The 14,006-nt window shown below is 42.7% G+C and overlaps 1 long non-coding RNA gene across 1 annotated transcript; it reads right to left on the bottom strand.

Moving 5' to 3' along the window:
* Positions 1–373: 373 nt before the first annotated feature.
* On the bottom strand, positions 374–1,285 carry LOC308459361. The gene is made up of 2 exons (XR_013978027.1): positions 1,205–1,285; positions 374–906 (listed from the first exon to the last, which is right to left on the bottom strand). It is a non-coding gene; the product is annotated as an uncharacterized lncRNA (long non-coding RNA).
* Positions 1,286–14,006: the final 12,721 nt, after the last annotated feature.

Raw genomic sequence — 14,006 nt, 5'->3', positions numbered from 1 at the left:
AAAATTGCTTTCCCTCCAAACAGTGATTCCGTGAACAACATTGGAGAGTTTTGCATTTAAATTCATCATAGCCACCAGTGTTCCCAGCAGCACTTGTTGATGTTCATCACTTCAGGTGGTCTCAAACAGCTCAGGGAAAATCTTTTTGATGGTTACCTCATCTGTTCTGTGCCACATGATTTCTGGGCACCACCCTCCATTTTGTGCATGTGTCAATACCTGTATTCCATGACTGTTCTTGACACGTATGCAAACACTGCTGTTTCTGTTTCTCTATGTTTGCTCTGCACGGCTCATACAATCCAGTCCTTGCAAATGCAACTATCATGAACAAATATTGTCATACTCTCCATACTCGCCTTACTTGCAAATCTCACCAGCATTTATGTTTATTTTAAGTGTTCAGGTGACATTCCTCCAGAGAAGTACTGGGGATCATGCCCATTCCCCACCCTAACTTTATGGGAGAGCAACTCAAAGGAATGTCATAGAACTGATATTCTATTACCCCAAATAAGTTTGCTAGCAAGTCCTATTATCAGAGTTAGAACTTTCTTCACAACATTCTCTTGTTCTTGAGTTGACGACTACAGGAACAGCTGGTAATCTTCAGGGACCTGGATTTGGCCTGCTGGCTTCAAATTGCTGATGCTGAATGGTCCCTGTCAGGGGATATGTCGACATTCTGCCTTATGTTCAGCTAACTCATTAGGCCCGCCTTTTCATAACTCCTGCCATTTTCGTTCAGCACTGACCTCACCCTGCTAGTTTATTTCTCTTGTAAAATAAAGCTTGTTTTGTTTTGCCTTGCTTGTTTTGTTGGTATGCTTCTTTGATAAATTCCCTCTTTGGGATCTAGGCTGATGCTGGCAAATGTAGAGTCGGAAGGCAAAAGACCTTGTAAACCTGCAGATGAAGGAAATGTAAAACAGCTCTCACTCAGATTCCCTTCTCTGTGTGACCTCCACTAAACAACTCTGGAAATAGCATTTATTTCACAGCTGTTGGGATTTTCTGAAACCAGCCGGCTGCACATATGTTGAGAGTCTGCTGCCCTTTGAGGACAACTCTTTTAATTACAATATATACTTGCTAAGTGTAAAATTGGGAGTGGATCCAAAATGGGCCTAGGTCAAATTGACATAATACTGTAAGGTAGAGAAACCTGACATACCACAAGGTTAGATTCATAAGGCTACTTTACCAAGAAGTTGAGTGGAGAGTGAAGGGTTTCTTGAGTTTATTCCAACACTTTTCCTCCCACTTCAGAAGCAAATTCAGTCTTAAGAAGGAAGGAAGAAAGGAAGAAAGGAAGAAAGGAAGGAAGGAAGGAAGGAAGGAAGGAAGGAAGGAAGAAAGAAAGAAAGAAAGAAAGAAAGAAAGAAAGATAGATAGAAAGAAAGAAAGAAAGAGAGAGAGAAGGCTCTTAACTCATCAACTGAATGGTCAGCAGTAGTGGAAAGTCATAAATATTTAAACCCTATATTAAATTAGCATGAAAATAGTCTCTCTTTAGGCATCTCATTGACCACTGTGAGAAAAGTATGGAATGTTGCCTTGGTCCAGCACAGCTTTTTACTGTTCTTGTTCTTATACAACTACAGATCTTGTTATTCAGCATAGCCAATTTACAGGAATAAGGATGTTCTCCTTCCCTTCCCTTGCATCCACCCTTCCTTCCCTCATTCATTGTGTTCCACCATGCTCCAGTTTCATCTCTATTTTATAAGCACCAGCTGGTCAAAATTATAACCTATCCCAGGGGTAGACCATGTGGTGCCCTCTAAATGTTGTAGACTAAAACTCCCATCATCCTTGAGTGGTTGGCTGGGGCCATGCTGGTTGGGGTTATTGGGAAGTGTAGTTTACAACATTTGGAGGGCATCTCATTAGCTACCCCTGTGCAACTCACAGTGGTATTTTTAGATGCCTCCCACTTTTCTTTCTTGTTGGAATTGTCTGCCTTTGTTCCTCCAGTATCTCACCTTTAAGAAACTCCCATCCACCTTGAACTCCCTTCTCTTTTGAAAGTTTCTGACCATGGGATCACACCCAGCAGTTTCTTATGATTTTTGAAATCAGCCTTCTTAGGGTCTCCAGAGTGCATGACCAACTACACTCAGCTTTCCTTTGCCTCTGTATCATGAAACCCAAGAGGACATGATCACTTCCTCCCAAGGTTCCCAGTACTTCCACCTTGTTGATCACCCTGTTGGTGATGACCAGGTGCAAGATAGATGATAAAGCATATCAAAATAAGTTAGGAAAAAAGAAAGTAAGATTTGTCTGCTAGGTCAGGCCAACCCATCCAGTCCAGTATCCTGTTCTCACAGTGGTCAGCAAGATAACTGTGACGAATCCTGAAGCAGGCGAGTAGCTATTGATAACCTCCACCTCCATGAAAGCAATCTATGTTGGTGGTCATCAGTGCCTCCCATAGTTTAGCTATGTGTAGTGTGAAGACATACTTTTGTTTATCTGTCCTAAGTCCTCCAACATTCAGCTTCATTGGATGAGTTCTAGTGTTATGAGAGATGGGGTGCGGTCTTTTCTCTATACACTTTCCTCTACAATGGTATCTCAGGTTAAGAACTTAATTTGTTCTGGAGGTCCATTCTTAACCTGAAACTGTTCTCAACCTGAGGTACCACTTTAGCTAATGGGGCCTCCCGCTGCTGCTGTGCCGCCGCCACGCAATTTCTGTTCTCATCCTGAAGCAAAGTTCTTAACCTGAGGTACTATTTCTGGGTTAGCGGAGTCTGTAACCTGAAACATCTGTAACCAAAAGCGTCTGTAACCCGAGGTACCACCGTACACACTTTCTCCATGCCACACATACTTTTACGAACTTCTAAATGTGCTGAAAAACATCAGAAGAAATGCAATGTCACAGTTTTTTGATAATTCCACCAGTGCAAGACTTTCAGCTTGCCAGACAGAATGATCTCCCATGACTTCTCCAAGACAATTGCAGGGTGTGTGTGGGAGGGGGAGTTCCACTGCACAAGTGAAAATCCCTGTGCAGCGCTTCCATGGATGGGGATCATTAGTTTAATCCCACCGGTCGTGTAGTTACGTTAAGCTTTTAACCTTTAGAAAATCACAGCTGTAAGAGTTACATTAGGAAATTCATAAGAATGTAGCATAACACATTCAGGTTCAGAAAAGGGCAAGCAAAATTATTGTGTGTGTGTGTATGTCTTCATATGTGCACACATTCGCAATCCTTTCTGCCTGCTGGGCAAAATTGCCCAGGAGAGGCGGAAGAGAATAAATTAAAGGGCTGGTTCATATGGCATACCCAAAATTCCAAATGGCCCCATGGGCAACTTGTGATTTCCTCCATCACTCAAAACTGGAGTTTTTCAGTCTTTGGATTTCACACCATACTGGATAATCAGAGGTGTACCTAGGCTCCCTTGTGCCCTTGGCAAGGATCTGTATTGGCACCTCTCTGTCCCTTGTGCCTTTGGCAAGTTTGTGGAGTGGTGGGTGGGCTCAGAGCTGGACTTAGGTTTGATGAGGCCCGAAGCTACTGAAGGTAATGGGGCCCTTTATATGTCCAGCTGTCCTTTGTCAACAACAAATTGTCACTGTTTTTTTGTGTTGAATATATGCTATATGGTAATTTATGGACCTAATAGGTATCTGAAGCCATTTGCACATAACCAAATATGTATTTTATCAAAGTAATTGTTGAATTGAAATACAATTAAGAAAAAGTATATTAATAGTGAATTTTTTGGGGGGCCCCCCAAGTGAGTGGGGCCCTAAGCTATAGCTTGCTTAGCTTATATGTAAATCCGGCACTGGGTGGGCTCCTAGCCACTACTCTGAGCCAGAGTGGAGAGGTGTGATTTTTGTGCCCCCCAGGGCCTGCACCCTTGTCAGGGGCCAACCCCTAGATAATCCCCCAGGGGATAATGTGGTATTGTCAGCCATGTTGGCTTTCTCACAATTCTAGAACCTTCAGTATTAAAATCCTTCTCAATACCTTAACTCTTGATAAATTATCTTAAGAGCTAAATATGTTTAAGGAGCTGTATCCGGAATGAAACATGCCCTCTACATTCACTTTCACAGTGTGCCTTTAAATTAAGCACACAGTAGAGATAGGGAGGATTCCAATTCACTCCATGTTTTGGAGCAAATGTACTCATTTCACTCCCCTCAGACCCCTGCACAATTGGAACTGATTCATGCATGGATCTGTTCTGTACTTATGACATGGTCCAAGAGCTGCCTGTTTCTTTCTTTGACTTTTTTTTGCAGCTGCTTTGAGAAACCAGTACCTATGGAGATGGAAAAAAATGGCCTGTGGGTGGAGGGATCTCCTCACTGTGTCCCCCCAGTGCTCTGTTCAAAACTTTGCCTTCCTTTTTTCTTTGAAAAGATCTACATGTGGTTGTGTATAACATGTAGTTTGTTGCTGGGAATGCTCATCACACTAGCAAATACAAGGAAAAAATGGAGGCCAAACAGTGGGATTTTGACCTTTTCAGTATTGCCATTTCCTTTCCAAGCTCCAGTGCATTTCTTTTGTAATACTACAAACCTTTTTGTTTCTAAATTAGATATTTACTGGAGGCCTTTTCTTCAGGATACAGAGCTGAATCTGGGTCACATTAAGTAGTAAATATTTCATAACAAACAAACCATTCACTCATCCAGGAGAGGTCCCTACCACAGAGCAATTTGAGTGTGTTTTGAATTTTTCATGCCAGAGTTGAGCCAAGTATGTTTCCAGCTTTATACTTGGCACTGCAGACAGTAAAAGCTGTTGACCTGGGAGCCATCTTGGCTCTGCATTCTCATTAGTAGATCATAGCTTGGATTTAGAAATGTACCCAGCACGGCCACTGAAAGCAGTGCAAAGCATCCCTGACTCTCTGCCATTCCTACGTACAATGAGAGGGGGGGGGGTGATGCTGCTTCTGTGGTTAGCATTTGAGCTGTTTCTATGCGGAGATGCTAACAGCTCTGAAAAGGAACCTGCTCTGTTTCATTGCCAGTTCACAAGATCATAGCCCTTTAGCCTTGCATAACTCTTCCATGGAGATCAGGTTTGCAACAGAGAAAATGGGTTACTGGACATCTGCCATTCACATGGCTGCAAAAGTGGTGAGCTTGAAACAGATGCTGTAAAAAGATTTTTTAGAAAATAAACAAACTTGTGACCCGCATTGAATTAGTGAAGGCTCTTTATTATTCCAAGGGGGAAAGTGGGAGCCAGTGGACATTTGCCTTCATTTATCAGCTTCTGTTCCAATATAATCTCAGAAATGGCTCCGTGATGCTTCAGAGAATTCTGAGCACTGTAGCTTACCCCTCACAGTAATTGTGTGTTCAGACTCAGAGACCTCCCCCCTAAATAAATTCACACTTGACTCAAACTTTAGTTTCGGTTTTTGGCAGAATTTAGGCCACAACTTTATTGATTACAGAAGGTGAGTGGTTGCATAGGCTCTGGTTCGACTAGCTCCCTGCACCCTTGCAGGCAGCGCTGACCCAGGGCACTAGCATAGGTCAGCCAAGGGTGAACACCTGGGTAGGTGAAAAGCTGGGAACAGACTATGTTCACCACCCAGATGCCCCCTGGACTCAGGCATGGGCACAACACGTTCTCGGGGATTGACCAAACCAATTGAGTCCATGGATTCCTTTAACGGAATACCCTTCACAAAGGGATGGTGAGACTGTTCTCCCATCCCTATCACCTGAACCAGTGCCTATCCGCAGCCTTACAAATTGTGATGATTTGCTACGCAGCAGGCGAAACCCAAATGGCAACAGCCAATCAGCCAAGTGGGGAAATTCCTGTCGTGCCCCTGTCCCAATGACAGACGACACATGACGGCATAGCAAGGTCAATCGCACAAAGCCCTAAAAGTAGGGAGAGGTGGGCGGGTGTTCTAAATGCACAAGCTGAAAGAGGAAGCTCTGGGTCACATGCACGAGTAGATTTAGGTCCCTCGACCAGTTTAGACTGCGCCCCATTGGCCAGATTGAACCCAACACTGAGGGACCTACCAATCGGGTGTTGTGGCTAACCAATCCAACCCACCCACAACACAGGGTGTCAGTCTCCAGGTCTCACTGCAACATGTGCCCTCTTTTAGGGAGGACACGATTTCCCAGAAACCCTTAACAAACTTTAGTGTCTGAAATTTTTTTGAGGAATGGGGAATGTGCTTTGAAAGTTCCACTGTGCCCCATGGTTACTTTGGAGGCCCCTTTAGTACAAAATTCCTAGATGTGGCCCTGATGCAAACCCTGGTGAAAGCCTCTGCTGCCTCCTATCGTTCCATCCTCCCCGCCAGTCTTCTTGCATGATTGGTCTGGAGATGTAGACATGGGAACAGCTGCACCTACTGATTTTTATTTTTATTTTTTGCTTGTCATGAAGCTGCAAAAGGCTCAGGAGTCCTACCAGAAAATTCATTCTGCTTGGTGCTATCTGTGACTGAGTGTAATTGGTTATTATTTAGCAACCTGTTCACAAACTTAATTGGTTCTCTGACAAATGTGTCAAAATCCACAGGCTTTAAGCCTGGGGGCAGATGCATGTGTAAACAAGAGAAGCAAGATGATTTAATGTGTCACATCACCACCACCTGCACAACTTCTAAGTAAAGATGTGGAAATTAAAGTCACACATGCAAACTGAAATTTAAAACCAGAGGCCTAAAAAAAATACCTACTCTAGACTATCTGTTAATTCAGAAAAACACACACACAATTTCCCCATCATGTGCCTCAAAAGAGGAAAAAGACAGTTCTATGTGCTTGCGTGTAGAGCCTACAGCAATCTACCTCCAATTCTAAAGCAGAAAAAAGTGGTTCTGCTTTACAGTTTAATGCAGTTTAAGCTTCCTGAATCTTCATGATGCAGAGTTCTGTTTGTATCTACCACAGGAGATTCAGACAGGCAGAAATGATTAGATTTTCCATCACTCTGCTAATGCCGTCAAGCCTGCTGAGCTTTTCATAAGGCTCCAACTTGTGGAAATCTTTCGTGTCACAAGGGAGCATAGTTAAGCCTGATCTCTACAGCTTGTCCCAGAAGGCACAGCTGTGTTAACATGAGCAGAAAAATCCTAAAATGCATTTGCTTTGGGTACAATAGGTATCACCATGTTACTCAGCTTCACTGAGCACAGACCTTCTTTGTTCTATGATCTCTTTCTCTTGTGGCATTTTTCCAGTGCAGTGGTAGATTTTATTTTATTTTATCATTAGTTCTCTCCGTGTCTGTCTGCCTTTCTCACATGCAACCCACCATCCCTCCATGGAGTTCAGAGCAACATACATTGTAGTGTATTTTTTTTTTTTTAATCCTTGCAACAGCCATGTGAGGGAAGTTAGGCTGAAAGAGAAACTTCCCAAAAGTCTATCCAGTGAGATTCATGGGTTTTTGCAGAAGTGCAAAAATTATGATGATGATGAAACCTAAGGGGGCAAAAAAACAGCCTAGTAAGGATTGAATATGCTCAGTGAGATTCATCGTGTTCTGCAGAAGTACACATTTTTTGGGGTGGTATCCAACTAAGCAACAGTTCTACTAGATCAAAGATTTTAGCTGTGCAATGAAACTTATGCCCTCTCTCCCCTCAACCTCCATGCAACCCCTAAATCTGTTCCACGGGTTGCTCAGCAGTCTGGAGCAGGTTTACGGGACACACAGGGGAATACCACCACTGGCCTTGAAACATTGTGCCATAAAGAAGTACTGCTGAGTATGACAATAAGAAAGAACAACCATCAACCATTTTGTCACTCTTAGTTACTGGGTTGGGTCAATGGTACACAATCCGTAACTAAATCATAGTGATCAGAATTTGCTTTCCCTTGGTCTCATATTCTCCACACTCAGTAGCATTCTTCAGATATCTCCAAGGGCATAGAGTATGCATGCTGGTAGTGGGAGCAGGGTTATGGTGGCAGGCCTGGCCCATGTGCATTTACTGCACAGAATATATGTGTGCGTGAACCATACGTAAGCTTGTCTAGGTGATCAGAAACCTTGGCTTTTGGAGAATTACCAGTGCCATGTGCAGACATGGTTTAGGCAAGGACAGGACTGGGCTGCACAAAAATAACTGTTATGAGTTTGGAGGGTGGGTGTGTCAATCTGAACGGCACCTTGGGTCCCTTCCAAAATTATTGGGGCCCTGCATCTGTGGGGGGTAGAATGTGTAAGAACAAGCTTGCCAAACCAGTTCCTTTGTCAAGTTAATGGATTTGGTTAGCTAGTTAAGTACCACAATTCAACATAACCAAAAAAGTTGCTCTGTGCCATAGAACAAATGGGTGGGCCTTTCCACCACATGCCTCACCTAAGTCCTATGCAGTAGAACACTGGGGAGAGTTGTGAAAGCAGGCTAGATGCTGCAGACAGGGAGGCGTGTCTTGTTCTTGTGTTAGTTTTTGGGGCTCCCCTGGAAACCTCAAGGGGGAGCAAGACCTATGGATGGGGGGCAGGGCAAAGAGAGAGACTAATGCTGTGAGCACCTACATTCTATGCGCAGGCTGTATAGATATAACCTTTAAACACCACATTGTCCGCTGATCTTTATTCCAAGGAAACTGAACCCTGGATAAGGGTTGGGACTGCTGGAGTCTCAGAGAAAGGAGTGGCATGTAACAATATTATGATGATGATAGATAGATAGATGATAGATAGATATGGCTTTTTTGTTAAAGGGACAGACATTTTCCAAACTCCTAACATAGATGAGGTTTTTTTTTATGAAACAGGTTTTCTTGCATTTATCTTCCTTTTCCATAAAATTAGTACTGTAAATACCAAGGAGACAATCTATCACAGAGAATGATTGCAGTAAAAAAAAGAAGGGGGGGGGGGGAGAGACAAAGTAAAATTGGCTGAAGCTTCAAAAATAAAAAGAAAAAGGTCACCCTCCAGATATTCCCTGCTGGGTGCGATCAGAGAGGTGAAATTCTGTTCCCCTGCCTGCCTGGGCAATCATTTCTAACTAGCTGCTACTCTGTACTTTATAACAGGAAAAGAAAGAGTGAGAGGAGCCTATTACAGACAGATTTAATCAGACACCACTCCTGTTGTCAGGCAACTTTGGGAAAGAGATTGCTTTGGCTCTCCGGCTTCCATCAAATCAGATTATTAAGTGTGTGGGGATTTTAATTCAGAAAGGCACTGACCAGTCCCAGCATGCTCATATTTTTTATTTTTATTTTGCCATTTCCCCCTTCACCTCCATGTGGTTCCTGGCAAGTGACAGAAAACAAAATTGCATGAAAAAAGTCAGAGAGAGAAGTGCCCATGATATTCTGAAGTTCTAGGGCTACCATTTGTCTGGAATTTCCTGGACATATCTGGGATTTGTCTGTCGAAAATAACATCCAGGTGCAATTTCCTAAAATCAGTACAAATGTCCAGGAAAACCCAGGCATAAGGCAACTCATGTCGGAAGTGTTGATTTTTTGACAAATTTCCTCAAAAGTAGGTCAAAAACTTCCTTTTTGTGTGTGGAGATTTAGCAAAAAACGAAAACAAAAAACTCAACAACTTTTGTGTCTGGATTTTCACTTTTTGAAATATGACAACCCTATTCTGAAAATATAGACCTTATATGTATCTTTGTACTGGAAGTGATTTTATATATAGTTTTCTTTTGAGGGTAACAAAATACTTGACAATGCTTCTGTACGAGTGCCTTGTGTGCCTCGTGGTGTTGTTTTAATTCAACCCACAGAGATGCCAAACATTTCTTACAGGGCTTTGCATGTGACTAGAGATGTGGGAGAAATGCAATTCAGTTCACATTTTAAGGCGAACCTATCAGATTTGCACTTTCGGAAACAATATATGAGGCAAAGCACAGCCATCCTTTGAAATTCACACTTCACCCAACTTTGCAGCAATGCAGTTCTTTGGGCCTGGCCCGACCCATCCACATGCACCCACGAAAGGTTATCCATGAGTGAATATCATCCTTAGCCTGAACAAAGCTTTACAGTGTTCAACAGACATATAATCAGAAGTTCATGTAGTAGTTGTTCACAACAAAAACCCCTACCAAACAGGAACAATCCCACCCCCATAATTTGGACATTTTGGATTCCAAAGCTTTTTGTACCCACACATACAGACACTGTTGCACATTCTGTCTCCTGCAATGTTCTTCGCCAGCTTTCCATTGAAAAATGGTTTTGTTTCTGTTTTGGAATAAATAGCACCATTTGTTAAGTGCAGAGTTAAAGAGATAGCCTTGAGATTCATTTTATATATAAGATCTAGCTACATAGAGTGTGAGAACAAAGACTGAGCAGCATTCATTTACAATTGCCTTTCATCTTAACATTTATTGTTATTCAACTTTAAAAAACAAATCTAGGCTGCTAGTTGTGTAAAAAAAAAGGGGGGGGGTTAGCAAAGACAAAAGAGTGCAAGACAGTCAATTCAGAGGCTTAGTGGTTGTATCCAAAGTCAATAAATGCAAGAATTTCAGCGTGCACAATGGGACTTCCCCCTCTCCCCCACATGCCCCATAAATTTGTTTTTGCTCTCTCAATACTCTGGAGCAGATTTGGGCATGGAACATGAACAAGAAGATGATGTGGGGAAGTCCTGTTACACAAGTGGAAATCCTTGCACTGGTGTTATTTTGATGCCATCCCAGGTTTCTTGCCCACCAGGCTAAAAAGTCGTCTATCCGTGCTCCAAACATCACATTCTTTATTCTGTACTTTCTGAACAAAGAATGTAATTGGAAGTCACCCAGCCTGTCCCAGTATCACAACACCTCCAGAATGAAACACTTCCATTCTTCTTTCCGGGACATGGATAATAATAACCATGAGCTGAATAAATGGTGCCGACATTGATTTAGTGCAAGAGATAATCAGAAACTTCCAAACAACCTAAATGACAAGGACATTCTGCTTCTTGGATTGTATTTTTTCATAAGTGCTCTCTCTCTCTCTCTCTCTCTCTCTCTCTCTCTCTCTCTCACACACACACACACACACACACTCCATTGTCTTTCCAGGTTTTTTATTGTATAGTAGGACTTTTTAACAAAGGCTCTTGGAAAAGTAAAACCACAGTTTCAAAAAGTGGCTTGTTCTAAAGGTGATTTCTAGGACAGTCCTCCAAAAACTAATCCGAGTCTCAAGGAATATGGCTGGCTAAACTAGAAGGAGACCTTGACATAGTGTCTGTAGGTAAGTCTCTTCTCCAGTGTGCTAACAAGGCACAAACACTTACCTATTCAGAGCTGGGTGGCCACCATTTCTTAATGTTCCACATTGTCCCAGATATACAGGGCTAGAGCAAAACAATAGGCTGCATGAGCCAAAGGATAAGATGGTGCTGCCCTCGTCCCATGCTTGCAGTTGCATCTACTTCAACATTGGCAATCATCCACCATACTTGAGGACAGCAGAATGGCTAAGGAAGTACAAGTTTAGGGGATTCAGAGAGAAAGGTGTGGAGACTGCTGTTGGCTCCTGAGGCAGCTGCCTCATTCTGCTTATGGCATTGTTTTGGAGTCACTGTGGGAAATTTAAAATGGGGACCCATGACTACTGGGCACCAGTTTTCAATGGCATGCCTAGCTATATGTGATTTTTTTGCCGCCTTGATTTTATCTTCATGACTCTTCGAAGTTAGATTGAGGCTAACCTCTTAACTTCATGGCCCAGGTTTTCCCAGTCCAGGTGTGACAGTCTAACCACCACACTGGATTTTCAGGTGCCATTGAGAAGATGTCTTTGAATTGAAATTGAAAATCGGGTCCAGAAATATGTGTGCACAGTGTATAAGGATCTGATATGTTAATATACAGTTTAATCTTAATACAATTTCCCATGTATATAGGTTACTAGATCATATCACCCTGGTGATTAATCCCATACTCTTGGAGTGTGGCCCATCTTGGTGAGTTTGAATGTTCTCATTTTGTGCAAGTAATGTTGCTCAGTAGCACTAAATTTAGATCCAAGGATGAAGAATGGGCATGAATGGTTATTCTGGAAATCGTGCTCCTAATTATTACTGATCTATCATTGTGAAGGAGGGAAGGAAATCTGGAAAAATGTCATTGAGAAATAGATGGCGGGCTGTCATGGTGGGGAAACTGTGGCTCTTCAGATGTTGTATGACTGCCATGCCCATCAACTCCAGTCAGAATTGCCAAATGGTATGGGATGATGCGAGTTATAGTTCAGCGATATCTGGAAGGCCACAGGGTTTCCATCCCTGCTGCCTTGCGGCCCAGGAAATATAAATAGAAAATAAAAGACTAGAGGACAACCAAGGAAGGGTAAAAGTTGTGAAGCTGTGTAAGGTGTGAGGCATCTTAGGAAATGCTGCTCACCTGAAGGGCTATCTTTCATGGAAAGTTCCAGGGTGCAATTTGTCATCATCAACCTCATCAAAGACAGACCAACCATATACTACAGACGGTTAGGTCATGAGATGTCACCACGCCTGACCAGCGCATTTATCAGCTTGGGAAGCCAACATCCAGTTGGCATTATGAAATATGGAAAGTCGGAGACAACATTTATCTTTCTTAGAACTGACAGATCACCCCCATAGCTCCAGCTCAGTCCACGTTGACACACGAGCACAATATATTACAATCCGTCATTGCGATCTCCTTTGAAAAGTGTCTAAGATTTTTTTTTTGAGCTGGAACTTTTTTCTTCTTCTGTGTGTGCAGTCATCGCCATTGATGGATTTGGAGCATTGCAAAAGGGGAAGAAATTGCTCTTTTGAAATGCTAAATAGCAGAAAAGCTGCTCTGTATTCATACAAATTATCTGTACTGAAAGCTGGTTCTCTCTCCTTCCCTCTATTTTCTTTTCCAAAATCTTTGTGTGTCTCTGTGGTTAAAAAACAACAAAAATATTTGATTGGCAACAGTTATTAATTTAACAGCTGATAAAAAGGGGGAAAATGTATAAATGTCAACAGTGCAAACATCTGGGTCTATCATTTCTGGGTTGCCCTGTTTAGACATATTTCATGGTATCTCTTTTGAGAGCCCTAAGGAAGATAGTACTACCTTTGTGGCACTGCAGCTTCCCTGGGGCAGTGTAGGGTGGCAGGGAAGGGTTGGCACTGTGGAGACACACTGATGGGAGTGCCAGCCCATCCATCCTGACCTCACCACTGCCCTGCCCTACCCAGCTCCATCCTGCCATACTGCTTTTGCCTCACAAAGGAATGAGTTGAAGGTCAGGGCTAAATGGCTTAGATTCTAGGTCTAGTTAACTTAAGGAAGTTCATGGAAGAAAGGTTTCCTATCCCCTCCTCTATCAGCAGCCCCTGAAAACCATCCACAGAGGGTCAGGGGTCCCCCCTGAGAAATTAGAGTTGGAGGACCGTTGTGAGGGAGGGGGGCATCACTCCAAATCTATTTGGATCCTAAGGTAAGTTAACCTTTAAGGAAGTTCACAAAAGAAAAATCACAATCATTTGATTTCACTATTAGAGGGAGCAAGTGGAACCTGCAATAAAATTTTCCAACATATTTATACTCCAACCAAAAAGCAGTGCTCATCACACAGAACTGGAAGATCTTGGACCATCTCCACTGCACATAGTGGAGGCAAAGGGTCTGGACAACATCCCTGATGGAGAAATTGACTTAATATGTAAAGAACAGTTGAAGGAGCTCGGTATGTTCATCCTGGAAAAGAGGAGACTGGGAGGAGAGATGATAGCTGTTACATGGAAGATGGAGCAAACTTGTTTTCTCTTGCTCTTGAGGGTAGGACACAAACCAATGGCTTCAAGTTACAAGAAACAGATTCCAACTAAACATCAGAAAGAACTTTCAACAGTGGAACAGGCATTATCCCTGATTTCCTCCTGCATATCAGAGGCACAATGGACTCCCTCAGGAGGTTGTGGACTCTCCTTCATTGGAGGTTTTTAAGCAGAGGTTGGATGACCATCTGTAATGGATGTTTTAGCTGAGATTCCTGAATTTCAGGGGGTGGGAATAGATGACCCTTGG

Source organism: Podarcis pityusensis (genome assembly GCF_964106645.2).
Source record: "Podarcis pityusensis genome assembly, chromosome: 1".
NCBI classification, from domain to species: Eukaryota; Metazoa; Chordata; class Lepidosauria; order Squamata; family Lacertidae; genus Podarcis; species Podarcis pityusensis.
Note: the sequence above shows the minus strand (reverse complement) of the source record. Positions and strands in the feature narration are given on the sequence as shown.